The sequence below is a fragment of the Oncorhynchus gorbuscha genome, linkage group LG04, assembly GCF_021184085.1.
Source record: "Oncorhynchus gorbuscha isolate QuinsamMale2020 ecotype Even-year linkage group LG04, OgorEven_v1.0, whole genome shotgun sequence".
In the NCBI taxonomy this organism is placed as follows: Eukaryota; Metazoa; Chordata; class Actinopteri; order Salmoniformes; family Salmonidae; genus Oncorhynchus; species Oncorhynchus gorbuscha.
In genome coordinates, this window is record NC_060176.1 from 30,795,567 (window position 1) to 30,813,421 (window position 17,855).

Genomic DNA, 17,855 nt, shown 5'->3' on the forward strand with positions numbered 1-17,855 from the left:
ATCTGTCGGCCCCAGCCTCAAACTCAGGCCCTGTGTGTAGTTAACTGACCCTCTCTGCCCATTCATTGCCATTTTACCTGTTGTTGTGGTCTTAGCTGATTAGCTATTGTCGTCTTAGCTAACTCTCCCAATCAACACCTGTGATTGCTTTATGCCTCGCTTTATGTCTCTCTATAATGTCAATATACCTTGTATACTGTTGTTTAGGGTAGATATCATTGTTTTATTTTACTGCGGAGCCCCTAACCCCATGCAACATGCCTCAGATACCTCTTTTGTCCCGTCTCCCAAACATGCAGTGACTTCACCTAGCATAACTAGTGCCTCCAGCGATGCAAGCTCTCTTATTGTCACTCAATGCCTAGGTTTACCTCCACTGGACCCGCACCCTACCATACCCCTGTCTGTGTCTGAATCCTGGCTTAGGAAGGCCACCAAAAATTCTGAGAAATCCATCCACAACTGCAACATTTTCCGTCAAGATAAAACCGCCAAAAGGGCAGAATTTACTACAGAGATAGCCTGCAAAGTTATGTCACACATTCCAGGTCTATGCCCAAACAGTTTGAGCTTCTAATTTTAAAAATGAATCTTTCCAGAAGTAAGTCTAACTGTTGCCGCCTGTTATAGACCCCTCTCAGATCCCAGCTGTGCCCTGGACACCATATGTGAATTGATTGCCCCCATCTATCTTCAGTTTGTCCTGTTAGGGGACCTAAACTGGGATATGCTTAACACCCCGGCCGTCCTACAATCTAAACTAGATGCCCTCAATCTCACACAAATTATCAAGGAACCCATCAGGTACAACCCTAAATCTGTAAACATGGGCACCCTCATAAAAATTATCCTGACCAACTGGCCCTCCAAATACACCTCTGCTGTTTTCAATCAGGATCTCAGTGACCACTGCCTCACTGCCCACTGAACTGAGGCTATGTAACATGGTCACCACTGATAAATCCATGATAATCGAGAACTTCAACAAGCATTTCTCAATGGCTGGTCATGCCTTCCTCCTGGCTACTCCAACCTCGGCAAACAGCACCCCCCCTCCCCGCAGCTACTCTCCCAAGCCTCCCCAGCTTCTCCTTTACCCAAATCCAGATAGCAGATGTTCTGAAAGAGCTGCAAAACCTGGACCTGTACAAATCAGCTGGGCTTGACCCTCTATTTCTGAAACTATCCACCGCCATTGTCGCAACCCCTATTACCAGCCTGTTCAACCTCTCTTTCATATCGTCTGAGATCCCCAAGGACTGGATAGCTGCCGCGGTCATCCCTCTCTTCAAAGGGGGAGACACCCTGGACCCAAACTGTTACAGACCTATATCCATCCTGCCCTGCCTATCTAAGGTCTTCGGAAGCCAAGTCAACAAACAGATCACTTACCATCTCGAATCCCACCATACCTTCTCCGCTGTGCAATCTGGTTTCTGAGACGGTCACGGGTGCACCTCAGCCACGCTCAAAGTACTAAACGATATCATAACCGCCATCAATTCTCGGGCAGACACTTTTCTCTGTATATATCAATGATGTTGCTCTTGCTGCGGGCGATTCCCTGATCCACCTCTACGCAGACGACACCATTCTGTATACTTCTGGCCCTTCCTTGGACACTGTGCTATCTAACCTCCAAACGAGCTTCAATGCCATACAACACTCCTTCCGTGGCCTCCAACTGCTCTTAAACGCTAGTAAAACCAAATGCATGCTTTTCAACCGTTCGCTGCATGCACCAACACACCGGACTAGCCTCACCACCCTGGATGGTTCAGACCTAGAATATGTGGACATCTATAAGTACCTAGGTGTCTGGCTAGACTGTAAACTCTCCTTCCAGACTCATATCAAACATCTCCACTCACGCCGCCAAACTTACCTTTGTAAAACTGACTATCCTACCGATCCTTGACTTCGGCGATGTCATCTGCAAAATAGCTTCCAATACTCTACTCAGCAAACTGGATGCAGTTTATCACAGTGCCATCCGTTTTGTTACTAAAGCACCTTATACCACCCACCACTGCGACCTGTATGCTCTAGTCGGCTGGCCCTCGCTACATATTCGTCGCCAGACCCACTGGCTCCAGGTCATCTACAAGTCAAACTTAGGTAGCCTGGGTTTCACTGTGTGTTTGTGGGTGATTGTTCCTGTCTCTGTGTTTGCACCAGATAGGACTGTTTTAGGTTTTCTCACGTTTGTTGTTTTTGTTAGTTATCTCATGTGTAGTTTCTTTATAAATTAAAGAACATGAATAACCACCATGCTGCTTTTTGGTCCGCTTCTCTTTCACCAGAAAACCCTTACAGAATCACCCACCAACCGAGGACCAAGCGGCGTGGTAACGAGCAGTAGCAGGAGCAGCAGCAGCAGTGGGAGAGGCTGCACTACTTGGAGAATATGGACTATACTACTTGGGAGGTAATAGACAGGTGGGCGGTCGACCCAGGGAGAGTACCGGAGCCCGCCTGGGATTCGATGGAGCAGTGTGCGGAAGGTTACAGGAGAATGAGGTTGGCGAAGCAAGCACGGCGTCGCGGATGGAAGCCCCAGAGTCAGCCCCAAAAATGTATTGGGGTGGGGGGACAGGGGGAGTGTGGCAGAGTCAGGAGTCAGACCTGAGCCAACTCCCCCCTTTTATCGTGAGGAGCCAAGGAGGAGCTCAGAACCAGAGCTGGTGTTGGAGGTGAGCGAAGCAGAGACTGTGAAGGAATTAATGGGGAAATTGGAGGAGAGGGATATTAGGGAGTTGCTGGTTTGGTGCATGAGGCACGACATTCGCCCGACGGAGCGTGTCAGGGATTTAATGGTACCTGGGTCAGCTCTCCATACTCATCCTGGGATGCGTGCTAGGGGTCTGGTGAAGACTGTGCCAGCCTCACGCACCAGGCCTCCTGTGGATCTCCCTAGCCTGGCATGTCCTGTGCCATCTCAGCACTACAGTGCTCCTAGCAGTGCTAACCGTGGCAGGCGTGGTGCTGGTCAGGCACCGTGTTATGCGGTGGTTCGCATGGTGTCCCCAGTACACATGCTTAGCCCGGTGCGCTACACCCCAGCTTCCCACATCTGCCAGGCTTCCTGTGCGTGTCCTCGGCCTAGTACCACCAGTGCCAGCACCACGCATCAGGCCTACAGAGCCTTCCTCCTCTCCAGCGTTGCCGGAGTCTCCCGCCTGTCCGGCGCCGCTGCCGGAGTCTCCCGCCTGTCCGGCGCCGCTGCCGGAGTCTCCCGCCTGTCCGGTGCCGCTGCCGGAGTCTCCCGCCTGTCCGGCGCCGCTGCCGGAGTCTCCCTCCGGCGCCCAGAGGCGCCGGAGCCCCTCAGCCCAGAGGCGCCGGAGCCCCTCAACCCAGAGGCGCCGGAGCCCCTTAGCCCAGAGGCCCTGGAGGACTGTTTTAGGTTTTCTTACGTTTGTTGTTTTTGTTAGTTATCTCATGTGTAGTTTCTTTATAAATTAAAGAACATGAATAACCACCATGCTGCTTTTTGGTCCGCTTCTCTTTCACCAGAAAACCCTTACACTCCAACACTTTGTTTTTGCATTATGTAAACCAAATTTAACATGTTTCATTATTTATTTGAGGCTAAATGTATGTATTATATTAAGTTAAAATAAGTGTTCATTCAGTATTGTTGTAATTGTCATTATTACAAATAAATAAAAGCAATTGGCCGATTAATCGGTATTGTCTTTTCTTTTGGGCCTCCAGTAATCTGTATCGGCGTTAAAAAAAATCATAATCGGTTGACCTCTAATCAACACTGCAAATATAGACTCTTTGCATCAACTTCATGTAATTGTCAAAAGCCTTTGACACTTATGAAATGCTTGTAATTATACTTCATTATTCCATAGTAACATCTGACAAAAATATCTAAAGACGCTGAAGCAGCAAACCTGTGAAAATTCATATTTGTGTAATTCTCAAAACTCAAAAATGACTACAAATACACACTCACGCACACACTCACAGATACTCACACATACTGGATTCTCTCTCTCTCTCTCTCTCAACCCCCCCATATTGGCATACTCCCCCCTCTCCTAGAGTAGCTATAGTAGTCCAAATGTGTGTGACAGGCCGAGGAGAGCCCATTGTTTGAGCATTAATACACATACTGTCAGTAAGAGGCAGAGGCCATCAGCCCCTCGTTAACGTCATCAATAAACCTGACAATCACACAGACCCGGTTAAAGAAGCTAAAATGTCACTGTTCAAATTGGAGGACAGCCATTGTCTATGATACCACAGAATGTCAGACTACTCACTTCCTGATATGCTTTGTTTGTTTGTTTGTCCTTCCTTTCTTCCTTCCTTCATCGAATTAATCACTGATCTGACATGGCATGACTGGTGGACACAACGTAGTGGACACCTTTCTATGGCCTAACCAATCATGTTAGATCACTAATGCCATAAAGGCAAGCAGTAAAGCAGGATGTATTTCTAAAGTGTTACATTTCATGGAATTAAAGTAAATTAAATGTAAAGTCTTCAAACAGGTCCCTTATCTCAGTCTTCATCCTACTTATCTTAAATGCAGGTGGAAGTCTATGGCAAACTTGTTTTGGGGATAAATATGGAAATCTGATCTTGGCTTATACTATTCGAAGTAAATGTGCCTGGAATAACCTTTTGGGTTACCACACTGGCGGAACCTTTCAGTTGAAAAAGGTTCCTTGAGGAACCCATTTGAAAAGTGTCTTTGAGGAAACCCAGTGAACCTTTTTGTGAATTCCGAACATTTTAAAGAGTATTTTGTAGAGGTGACAGCCTATCAGATTGGAGGCATGGCTTATTGGAGGTGTGACAGGGCTTGCAAACTATTACAGAGTACGAAGGGAAGTACCATCATGACCTGCTCAGTGACATGAACTTACCAGGTGAGCTTAATTACTTCTATGCTCGCTTCGAGGCAAGTAACACTGAAACACGCATGAGAGCACCAGCTGTTCCGCATGACTGTGTGATCCCGCTCTCTGTAGCCGATGTGAGTAAGACCTTTGAGCAGGTCAACATTCACGGACGGATACCCAGGACATGTACACCAAGCATGCGCTGACCAACTGGCAAGTGTCTTCACTGACATTTTTAATCTGTCCCTGACTGAGTCTGTAATACCAATATGTTTCAAGCAGACCACCTTAGTCCCTGTGCCCAAGAACGCTAAGGTAACCTGCTAAAATGACTACCGACCCATAGCACTCACGCCTGTAGCCATGAAGTTTTGAAAAGCTGGTCATGGCCTCATATCAACACCATTGTCTCAGAAACCCTAGACCCACACCAATTTACATACATACCCAACAGATACAGAGATGATGCAATCTGTATTGCACTCAACACTGCCCTTTGCCAAAAGGAACACCTATGTGAGAATGCTATTCATTGACTACAGCTCAGCGTTCAACACCCTAGTACCCTCAAAACTCAACACCTAGCTAAGACCCCTGGGACTAAACACCTCCCTCTGCAACTGGATCTTGGACTTCCTGACTGGCAGCCCCAAGGTGGTAAGGGTAGGTAACAACACATTCGACATGCTGATCCTCAACACGTAGGCCCCCTCAGGGGCGCGATCTCAGTCCCCTCCTGTACTCCCTGTTCACTCACGACTGCATGGCCAGGCATGACTCCAACACCATTATCAAGTATGCCGATGACACAACAGTTGTAGGCCTGATCACAGTCAACGATGAGAAAGCCTATAGGGAGGAGGTCAGAGACCTGGTCGTGTGGTGTCAGGACACCAACCCCTCCCTCAACGTGATCAAGACAAAGGAGATGATTGTGGACTACAGGAAAAGGAGGACCGAGCACACCCCCATTCTCCTCGATGGGGCTATAGTTGAACAGGTTGAGAGTTTCAAGTTCCTTGGTGTCCACATCACCAACAAATTATCATGGCCCAAACACACTAAGATAGTTGTGAAGAGGGCATGACAATGCCTATTCCCCCTTAGGAGACTGTAAAGATTTGGCATTGGTCCTCAGATCCTCAAAAGTTTCTACAGCTGCACTATCAAGAGCATCCTGACTGGTTGTTTCACTGCCTGGTATGGTAACTGCTCGGCCTCCGACAGCAAGACACTATAGAGGGTAGTATGTACAGCCCAGTACATCACTGGGGCCAAGCTTCCTGCTATCCAGGAACTCTGTACCAGGCGGTGTCAGAGGAGGGCCCTGAATATTGCAAAGACTCCAGCCACCCTAGTCTCTGCTATCGCACGGCAATCGGTACCGGAATGCCAAGTCTAGGTCCAAAAGGCTTCTTAACAGCTTCTACCCCCAAGCCATAAGGCTACTGAACAGCTAATCAAAGGGTTACCTAGAACCCCCTTTTACGCTGCTACTCTCTGTTTTTAATCTATGCATAATCACCTTAACTCTACGTACATGTACATATTACCTCAACTAACCGGTGCCCCCGCACATTAACCGATACCCCTTGTATTTAGCCCCGCTTGTTATTTTACTGCTGCTATTTAATTATTTGTTACTTTTATTTTCAATTATTTATTTAACACTTATTATATATTTTTTTATTAACTTCTTAAACCATTGTTGGTTAAGGGCTTGTAAGTAAGCATTTCTCTGTAAGGTGAAATTATATTCAGCGCATGTGATTTGATTTCAGATTAGTTTGTACACTGCAAACTAAAATGTTCCTTGAATATTTATGCATCTTAAATAATCTAATATAATATTCATTATATTAACATTGCTGACAGTAATAAATTGGTAACTATTCCAACTTGAGATTTGCATTGGCTCTTGAGGAACTCATACACCTCTGTTAGCCTCATTGAAGCAACAGAACTATAATTTTTCAACCTTAACATCTGATAACAATACAATAGAACAGATGAACAGGAATGGCATTTACCTAACAGGCATCCCAAAAAATACTGATATTAAAGCTACGCCCCTACTGAGCCATGCCTCCACTCCAGGGTTCCTCCAGGTACCCTTTGCTACGTTGATCTAAGAGAGGTTCCCCCAAGAACACTCAACTAAGCGAAGGTGCAAATATGAACCATTGACTAGCAATGATTCCTTGAGAAACACCAGCGTTCCTGGTGTTCTAAGAGTGTACAAGCATCCTTCTCCACTCTGCAATTTTCCTTCCAAAGTTTAACACAGAAAACACACAGTGCATCGCACATAGTCATTATGAGACAATGAGAATAACAAAGTACCAGCAATACCCTGTATGAACTGTTTAAACAAACAACACAACAGCACTTAAAATAGAAAGCGAGCCGTCTGACGAACACAGCCCACCCGGCAACGCATGATGCATCGCTAATGAGTGGGGACTTGGATACAGATTTGTTCTCTAGCCGGGGAGCAAAAGGAAAATGACTGTGATTACTTCATACGTTTGGAAAAAATAGAAAATAAAATACAAGCACACTTTGATCGTTGATGGCCATTTAGCGGCGTCTCGGATCGCTCCGACTCTCTGAACTACACGTGTCCCAGTGACTCTGTGAACTATGCAAGTTTCCATAAACTTAAACTTTATTTAGCCTTGAGAGAGAATTGTTGCTGGGCTGACGATGACAATACGTAGCAAAACGTAGCAACATATGGACAACATTATAAATATGTAACCATAGGCTACTTTGTTGTAAACTTTCTTGGATGTGCTATTGTGGCGTGCTACCAGCAACCAAAATAAATTGTATTTTGGCTGGATAATAAAGGGTCTGTGTTGTTCCAGCAGTCCGCCCCATAGGGCCCCATCAATAAAGCATGACAACAGAGCATATGGGGTAGCCACATAATGTGGATTCACAGGGAGGAGGTGGGAAAGATAGGGAGGAGGAGAGAGGAATGGGAGCAAGGAAGATAGAGGGCTGGGTGATGAGGAGGATGAGAAGAGAGATGGATGGGAGTGAAAGAGGAAAGAGAGAGAGGAAGGGATGGGAGAGAGGGAAATATGGATAATATAGAGGCAGCAAAAGAGGGGATGGGAGTCAGGGACTAGCAACAACAAGGTATGGGAAAGAGGGATGGAGGAGCGAGAGGGACATGGAACAGGGAAGATTGAAGAGAGGGATGGCATCCTCTGATGCAGCACTCGATCACTCTCCTTCTTGGTCAAATAGCCCTTACACAGTCTGGAGATGTTGTCCTGACACAGAGATCCATAACAGGAAAAGTGTTTTGGGAGGACAGTTCTGGGCATGAAAAGGTTAACCTGTACTGCATATATGTAGACCTACAGTAGCTCCAGTATACAGTAGATGTGGGTGCTCCCAAGTGGTACAATGGTCTAAGGCACTGCTGTGATTGGGAGTCTCATAGGGCGGAGCACAATTGGCCCAGCATCGTCCGAGTTTGGCCGGGGTAGGCCATCATTATGAATAAGAATTTGTTCTTAACTGACTTGCCTGGTTATATAAAAATAGATAAATAAATGTGGGTGTAGCTCTATAGGTCTGGAAGCTCTTAAGTTAGTTCAAAGCCTCTGTGATTGTTCTCAGTCCCATTGTTCACCTTCCTTATCTCCACAAAAGTACCAGAGGGAAGGGGAAAGAGAGAGAGAGGAGGGATGAGACAGTGTGAGAAGAATAACTGGAATGACAGAGAGAGAGAGTAAAAAAGAAAGAGATAAAATCAAATAGAAAGTGAAAAAAAAAAAAGTTTTCGAAGAGAGAAGCCGAGGAAGTGGAGCAGTAGAGAGATTTTGCTGCAGCTTCTGTGAGTGAATCATTCATCTTCCTTTAGATTTAATGAAGTCTTAGTAACCACATAGCCATTTAACCTGTGTGCAAATATGAGCTCTCTGCCTTACTGTTCCAATTACATTGTGTAATGGGGATCCCCTGATAGATTAATAAATAAATAACACTAAGGCACACAAGCCCACACATGCACATGCTCACACAGACATAAATAGACGCATGCTGTACACACACACAAAGTACCATTCAAAAGTTTGGACACACCTACTCATTCAAGGGTTTTTCTTTATTTTTACTATTTTCTACAATGTAGAATTATAGTGAAGACATCAACACGATGAAATAACACATGGAATCATGTAGAAACCAAAAAAGAGTTAAACTAAGTCAAAATATATTTGAGATTTGAGATTTTTTAAAGTCGCCTCCCTTTTCCTGGTGACAGCTTTGCACACGCTTGGCATTCTCTCAACCAGCTTCATGAGGTAGTCACCTGGAATGCATTTAAATTATCAATGTGCTTTGTTAAAAGTTCATTTGTGACATTTCTTTCCTTCTGTGTGAATCAAGCCTTCATGGTCAAATTGCTACAAAGAAACTACTAAAGGAAACCAATAAGAAGAAGAGACTTGCTTGGGCCAAGAAACACGAACAATGGACATTAGACCGGTGGAAATCTGTCCTTTGGTCTTTTATATTCTTGGGTCCAACCGCTGTGCCTTTGTGAGACGCAGAGTAGGTGAAAGGATGATCTCTGCATGTGTGGTTCCCACTATGCAGCATCGAGGAGGAAGTGTGATGGTGTGGGGTTGCTTTGCTGGTGAGACTTTGCTGGTTATTTATTTACAAATCAAGGCACATTCAACCAGCATGGCTACCACAGCATTCTGCAGCAAAACGCCATCCCTTCTGGTTTGCGCTTAGTGTGACTATCATTTGTTTTTCAACAGGACAATGACCCAAAATACACCTCCAGGCTGTGTAAGGGCTATTTGACCAAGAAGGAGAGTGATGGAGTGCTGCATCAGATGACCTGGCCTCCACAATCACCCGACCTCAACCCAATTGACATGGTTAGGGAGGAGTTGGTCTGCAGAGTGAAGGAAAATAAGCCAACAAGTGCTCCTGCAAAACTGTTGGAAAAGCATTTCAGATGAAGCTGGTTGAGAGAATGCCAAGAGTGTGCGAAGCTGTCATCAAGGCAAAGGGTGGCTACTTTGAAGAATCTAATTTTGGATTATTTATTACTTTTTTTTGGTTACTACATGATTCCATTTGTGTTATTTCATAGTTTTGATATCTTCACTATTATTCTACAATGTAGAAAATAATACAAATAAAGGAAAACCCATGAATTAGTTGGTGTCCAAACTTTTGACTGGCACTATACATGCACATATGCACACACACCTCCGCTATTGAACGTCTGAGGGCATCACATTGTCATGAGCTCAGTAGGTGCTCAGACTCCCCTGAATATGTGTTATGGTGAAGTTCCCTATCAGACAGTTACAAAGCTTTTGAAAACCACACATACAAAAGACATACATTTTTTATCAGAGGGAAAAAGTCTAAAGTGTTTTTATTTTTGTCACGGTTAAAATCTCCTCTGTGGAGCACAAATCATTCTCGGATTTTGCACTGCATTTCTATCTCTCTTTGTCCCTGCAATACGTAACTCTCTCTTTCTATCTCTCTCTCTATGTATGCATACGTATCTCTCTCTCTCCCTCTCTTTCTCTATGTCTTATACATACACTACATTACCAAAAGTATGTGGACACCTGCTCATCGAACATCTCATTTCAAAATTATGGGCATTAATATGGATTCGGTCCCGTCTTTGCTGCTATAATAGCTTCCACTCTTTTGGGAAGGCTTTCCACTAAATGTTGGAACATTGCTGGGGGACTTGCTTCCATTTAGCCACAATAGCATTTGTAAGGTCAGCCACTGATGTTGGCCGATTAGGTCTGGATCGCAGTCGGCATTCCAATTCATCCCAAAGGTGTTCGATGGGGTTAAGGTCAGGGCTCTGTACAGGCCAGTCAAGTTCTTGCACTCTGATCTCGACAAACCATTTCTGCATGGACCTCGCTTTGTGCAGGCGGGCATTTTCATGCTAAAATAGCAAAAGGCCTTCCCCAAACTGTTGCCACAAAGTAGGAAGCACAGAATCGTTTAAAATCTAAGTGTATGCAGTAGTGTTAACATTTCTCTTGACTGGAACAATTCTACTTTTAAAAATCCACTTTTCTAGAAACTAGTCTCTCACAGTTGTCGCTTGTTATAAACCTCCTTCATACCCCAGCTGTGCTGTAAGGTGACCTTATTAACCTCTTGGTGTTAGGGGGCAGTATTTTCATTTTTGGAAAAAAAACGTTCCTGTTTTAAATGGGATTTTTGTCAGGAAATTATGCTTAGAATATGCATATAATTGACAGCTTTGGATAGAAACCACTCTAACGTTTCCAAAACTGTAAAGATATTGTCTGTGAGTATAACAGAACTGATGTTGCAGGCGAAAGCCTGAGAAAAATCCAATCCGGAAGTGCCCCAGGTTTTGAAAGCGCTGCATTCCAATGACTGCCTATATTGCTGTGAGTGTACCATCAACGAGCTTACGCTTTCTACGTATTCCCCAAGGTGTCTACAGCATTGTGACGTAGTTTTACGCATTTCTGTTGAAGAATAGCCGTATGGGGGCACATTGCGTAAGTGGACACATGGTGGCTCCGAGAGAGATTCTCGCGTAAAGTGCAGAGGTAGCATTTACTCCAATCGGTCCTAGAGAAAAAGGAATTGTTCCGACGGATTTATTATTGAATTGATATTAGAAAACACCTTGAGGATGGATTCTAAACAACGTTTGTCATGTTTCTGTCGATATTATGGAGCTAATTTGTGGTGACCGCAATTTCCGGGCGATTTCTCAGCCAAACGTGAAGAACAAACGGAGCTATTTCGCCTGGAGGTCCGGGTGCTTCAGGAAGCTTAGAATCGACACAGGTAGACCTCATAGTGGCCTGATGGATTGTCATCGAAGACAGGTTCATAAGGCATTATTAACCCACATAGGCTCTAGGTTGAATTTAGGGGAGCAGGAAATGTATTCCTATAAGGAGAGATGTCATTGTAATCTGTGAGATCAAAAAAACTGATTTACTGTTAATGGTTAATGCCACACGGTCAAGGTTAGGCTTGCACAGATCGGGAGGACCCTCTGAATGTACCTGAGGTCGAATTGTGCTTCTCACCCTTACGGTTCTATCACTGCCACCCAAAAGCAATTGAAATGTAGGTCCAGGCTTCATTTTGGGCCTTCTCTTTTTCACGGTCGCTGCACTCAGAGCGAGCTATGATCAAGCAGGCATCTCGTTGAAGTTTTTTTTGTCTGGAATGTTGTTCCCCTGCTGCTATTGGACCAGGTCTCTCGTGGAAAAGAGATTATCACAACGAGTAAAAATCTGTATAAATAAAGGTAAAATAAAATAAATTTAAAAAATAATCATGGTCAAAAAGTACTGTCGATTTAGTGCCAGATATCACTGCATTTTGTTCTTGTGCTTGTGTTTTCCAATAGGTAATGTAGTTTTGTTTTGACTGTGATTTAAATCAAATAAAATGTTATTTGTCACATACACATGGTTAGCAGATGTTAATGCGAGTGTAGCGAAATGCTTGTGCTTCTAGTTCCGACAAGGCAGTAATAACCAACAAGTAATCTAGCTAACAATTCCAAAACTACTACCTTATAGACACAAGTGTAAGGGGATAAAGAATATGTACATAAAGATATATGAATGAGTGATGGTACAGAGCGGCATAGGCAAGATACAGTAGAAGGTATTGAGTACAGTATACAAATATGAGATGAGTATGTAAACAAAGTGGCATAGTTAAAGTGGCTATTGATATATGTATTACATAAAGATGCAGTAGATGATATAGAGTACAGTATATACGTATACATATGAGATGAATAATGTAGGGTATGTAAACATTATATTAGGTAGCATTGTTTAAAGTGGCTAGTGATATATTTTACATAATTTCCCATCAATTCCCATTATTAAAGTGGCTGGAGTTGAGTCAGTGTGTTTGTTGGTAGCAGCCACTCAATGTTAGTGGTGGCTGTTTAACAGTCTGATGGCCTTGAGATAGAAGCTGTTTTTCAGTCTCTCGGTCCCAGCTTTGATGCACCTGTACTGACCTCGCCTTCTGGATGATAGCGGGGTGAACAGGCAGTGGCTTGGGTGGTTGTTGTCCTTGATGATCTTTATGGCCTTCCTGTTACATTGGGTGGTGTAGGTGTCCTGGAGGGCAGGTAGTTTGCCCCCGGTGATGCGTTGTGCAGACCTCACTACCCTATGGGAGCCTTACGGTTGTGGGCGGAGCAGTTGCCGTACCAGACGGTTATACAGGATGCTCTCGATTGTGCATCTGTAGAAGTTTGTGAGTGCTTTTGGTGACAAGCCGAATTTCTTCAGCCTCCCGAGGTTGAAGAGGCGCTGCTGCGCCTTCTTCACGATGCTGTCTGTGTGGGTGGACCAATTCAGTTTGTCTGTGATGTGTACGCCGAGGAACTTAAAAATTATTACCCTCTCCAATACTGTTCCATCGATGTGGATAGGGGGGTGTTCCCTCTGCTGTTTCCTGAAGTCCACAATCATCTCCTTAGTTTTGTTGACATTGAGTGTGAGGTTATTTTCCTGACACCACACTCCGAGGGCCCTCACCTCCTCTCTGTAGGCCGTCTCGTAGTTGTTGGTAATCAAGCCTACCACTGTTGATGATGATTGAGTTGGAGGCGTGCGTGGCCACGCAGTCGTGGGTGAACAGGGAGTACAGGAGAGGGCTCAGAACGCACCCTTGTGGGGCCCCAGTGTTGAGGATCAGCGGGGTGGAGATGTTGTTGCCTACCCTCACCACCTGGGGGTGGCCCGTCAGGAAGTCCAGTAACCAGTTGCACAGGGCGGGGTCGAGACCCAGGGTCTCGAGCTTGATGACGAGCTTGGAGGGCACTATGGTGTTAAATGCCGAGCTGTAGTCGATGAAAAGCATTCTCTTCTCACATAGGTATTCCTCTTGTCCAGATGGGTTAGGGCAGTGTGCAGTGTGGTTGAGATTGCATCGTCTGTGGACCTATTTGGGCGGTAAGCAAATTGGAGTGGGTCTAGGGTGTCAGGTAGGGTGGAGGTGATATGGTCCTTGACTAGTCTCTCAAAGCACTTCATGATGACGGAAGTGAGTGCTACGGGGCGGTAGTCGTTTAGCTCAGTTACCTTAGCTTTCTTGGGAACAGGAACAATGGTGGCCCTCTTGAAGCATGTGGGAATAACAGACTGGGATAGGGATTGATTGAATATGTCCGTAAACACACCAGCTAGCTGGTCTGCGCATGCTCTGAGGGCGCGGCTGGGGATGCCGTCTGGGCCTGCAGCCTTGCGAGGGTTGACACGTTTAAATGTTTTCCTCACGTCGGCTGCAGTGAAGGAGAGTCTGCATGTTTTGGTTGCGGGCCATGTCAGTTGCACTGTATTGTCCTCAAAGCGGACAAAAAAGTTATTTAGTCTGCCTGGGAGCAAGACATCCTGGTCTGTGACGGGGCTGGTTTTCTTTTTGTAATCCGTGATTGACTGTAGACCCTGCCACATACCTCTTGTGTCTGAGCCATTGAATTGAAATTCTACTTTGTCTCTATACTGACGCTTAGCTTGTTTGATTGCCTTACGGAGGGAATAGCTACACTGTTTGTATTCGGTCATGTTTCCGGTCACCTTGCCCTGATTAAAAGCAGTGGTTCGCGCTTTCAGTTTCACGCAAATGCTGCCATCAATCCACGGTTTCTGGTTTGGGAATGTTTTTAATCGTTGCTATGGGAACGACATCTTCAACGCACGTTCTAATGAACTCGCTCACCGAATCAGCGTATTTGTCAATGTTGTTGTTTGATGCAATACGAAACATATCCCAGTCCACGTGATGGAAGCAGTCTTGCAGTGTGGAATCGGATTGGTCGGACCAGTGTTGAACAGACCTCAGCGCGGGAGCTTCTTGTTTTAGTTTCTGTCTGTAAGCAGGGATCAACAAAATGGAGTCGTGGTCAGCTTTTCCGAAAGGAGGGCGTGGCAGGGCCTTATATGAGCCGCAGAAGTTCAGATTAGCCTTGTTAAAATCCCCAGCTACAATGAATGCAGCCTCAGGATATATGGATTCCAGTTTGCAAAGAGTCAAATAAAGTTGATTTAATTTAGTTTATTCTGATTGATTGGAGGTCCTGGTCCTGAGGCATCAGTGTGTTAGCAGAACAGGTTTGTGAACTCAGCCCCAGGACCAGCTGGATGAGGGTACGCTTTTCTTTTCTTTTCTTTTCTTTGCTCAACTCTTGGCATTGAATGACTTGGTAATGATATGAGAGGGGATGAATGTATTTTAGATGTTTCCAAACCTAATTGCTCTTTTTTGAGTTTGTAGTATTAGTGGATATTGGCCTAATTCTGCCCTGCATACATTGTTTGTTGGTTTATTTTGGACATGTAGGAGAATATTACTGTTACGAATAACTATGAGTGGTGGATGGAATCAGGCGCAGAGAGCAGGGTTCTGTCGTTTATCAAATTTATTACACCGGTGCAACCGAAATGATCACGCCAACACACAGGTCGTATATAAGTTGCCAGTCCAAAACAACAGGACAAAATATACCAGAGAATAAAGATACGAAAACAAATCACACCATCAAACATAGAGTAACAATAAACAAGCCCACACAAATACCCAGCAGGCCTAGTGCCCTTAAATACCCTACAAACAAACCCTAATACAAAACAGGTGTACCCAATTAACCACTAACCAACACAAACGGAAAAGGAATCGATGGCAGCTAATAGGCCGGTGACGACGACCGCCGAGTCCCGCTCGAACAGGAAGAGGCACCCTCTTCAGCGAGGTTCGTGACACTTACAGTACTATGCATGCAGGGTTTCAATGGGGTGTTTGTCCCATTGGGTGAGATCTTGTTTTGCAAGTGGACGCCACACTTGAGACATTGGTTCAATGAGACATTCAATTCGTTTTAACCAGGCATTTGATTTTGAATATTTTTTAATGGCTTAGAATATCCTGTGTGCTTTCTCTCTAAGTTAATTCCCTGCATCATTTAGGTGTCACGTTGAGCTACATTGATTGAAAAACTAGATGATTACTTTCAAATTCAGAAAGTATGTTAACTAAAAAAACTAAATATTTGACACATCTCAATGTTTCCTCAATGACATTCAAATCAGCATTGACGAAAGGCGCAAGTTTAAGTTTGCTCCACCCGAGTCTGACGACAAGTCATAAACCACTATGATGACAATTCAAATGGGTTTGATGGATCGCAGGAAAAGAGCAAGAATATGCTTTTGTAGGTTACAGTCCATTCTATGTCTTCCAATGGTGCGACTGCTGTCGGCATCCAAAGATTATCCAACTTGAATAATTGCTTGGAGGTAAGGACGACAGCAGAGGTGTAATCTATGGCGATACAAATATCACTTATTATTGATATCTACATAGCACTTTGATGTGAATCCCACTACTGCTCTCTCATGCGCCTTACAGATTGTGGTTGTTGTGGATGGCTGTTTACAAATCTAAATGTGTATTTGAACTTAATTGAAAATGTAAACAAACACTGTATAGCCTCAAAAGATTGATAAAACAATCATGTTGATATCATGGATGGTCAGTCTTTGAATCCATAGCTCTGTCTATTAATCTGAGAGTGGTTACATTTGTCCAGGCACATCCCTCAACATTTTACCAAAACAAAGGCGTGGCGATTGTTTTGTTTTTGTTTCACATGTAGATGTGCCCTTTAACCTGTTAAGCCTACCCCTGTTTACTGCCCCTTCTGGAGGAATTGGGTACCCATATAAAACAGGATACATTTTTGTCAAAAGTTGCTAATATATGCATATAAAAAATATGATCGAATAGAAAACACTCTAAAGCTTCTAAAACCGTTTAAATTTTGTCTCTATGTAAAGCAGAAGTCTCAGGGCATGCATTCTCCCAAAGTATCTCTTGTCATGGAAAAAGTTGGCCCAACTTTGACGTCATCGTATACGCCTTCCCAAACAACTACCGCTCTGGGAACAGTCTGTACGTGTTCAGCGCGAAGCCTGCTTTCAATGGGGCTTCTCATTGTGAGAATCGCACGCTCACGAGACGTTGAGCGTGCCGAAAGGTCTCGGTCACGCAAAAAAAAGTGTACGATTATGCGCGCTCTGCTCCGGTGAAGTCTTTTCTTCAGGATCGATTAAAAGACGTGTGTGTTTCGCTTCGTCCTCACAATTGTTGTACACCTTTATAACATGGTAAAGCTTAATTATGAACATAGTTTGACAAGTTTACTCGACATATAATATATATTTTCGACGTTTTGGTGCGCATCCACTTCAATTATGCCTACATTTCGACCGAATTGTGGCTATTTTGAGCACCGAAAGAAGCAGACTTGAAAACTAAACGCTGTTTTGGTAAGTATAATCCCTTCCAGATATTTTGATGGAAGAACAGCAAAGGTAAGGGAATATTTATGTGTTAATTTTGGGTTTCTGTCGACTCCAAGATAGAGGAGGCATAATGATACATTTGGAGCGCCGACTCCTAGTATAGCCTAATGAACGCAACCTGTAACGTTAAAAATAAATGTAACACAGCGATTGTATTTAGAAGAAGTGTATCTTCCTATACATATGTAAAACATGCATATTTAGTCAAAGTTTATGATGTGTATTCCTTGTTAGCTGACGTTATCTGCCGGAGCTATTTAATTTCTCCTTACATTTACATTTACATTTAAGTCATTTAGCAGACGCTCTTATCCAGAGCGACTTACAAATTGGTGCATTCACCTTATGACAGTCCAGTGGAACAGTCACTTCTCCTGACATTTTAGTAGCATTTTTTGAACGATGCGTCATTGTAAACAGAGATTTATGGATATATATTGCAGATTATTGAAAAAAAATGAATGTACTGTGTAACATGTTATATTACTGTCATCTGATGAATATTTCAAAAGGTTAGTGAAATTATTTTTTTTTAATCCTGCGTTTGTTGATTGCATATTTTTTCCTACTTGGCTATGCTAATGAGCTATGT

The 17,855-nt window shown here is 44.0% G+C and overlaps 1 protein-coding gene across 1 annotated transcript in view; it reads right to left on the reverse strand.

The window, feature by feature from the left end:
* Nucleotides 1-17,855, reverse strand: part of LOC124032968 (protein kinase C-binding protein NELL1-like) — a 434,369-nt gene that overhangs the window by 143,929 nt on the left and 272,585 nt on the right. The gene's annotated exons all lie outside the window — the stretch shown is intronic.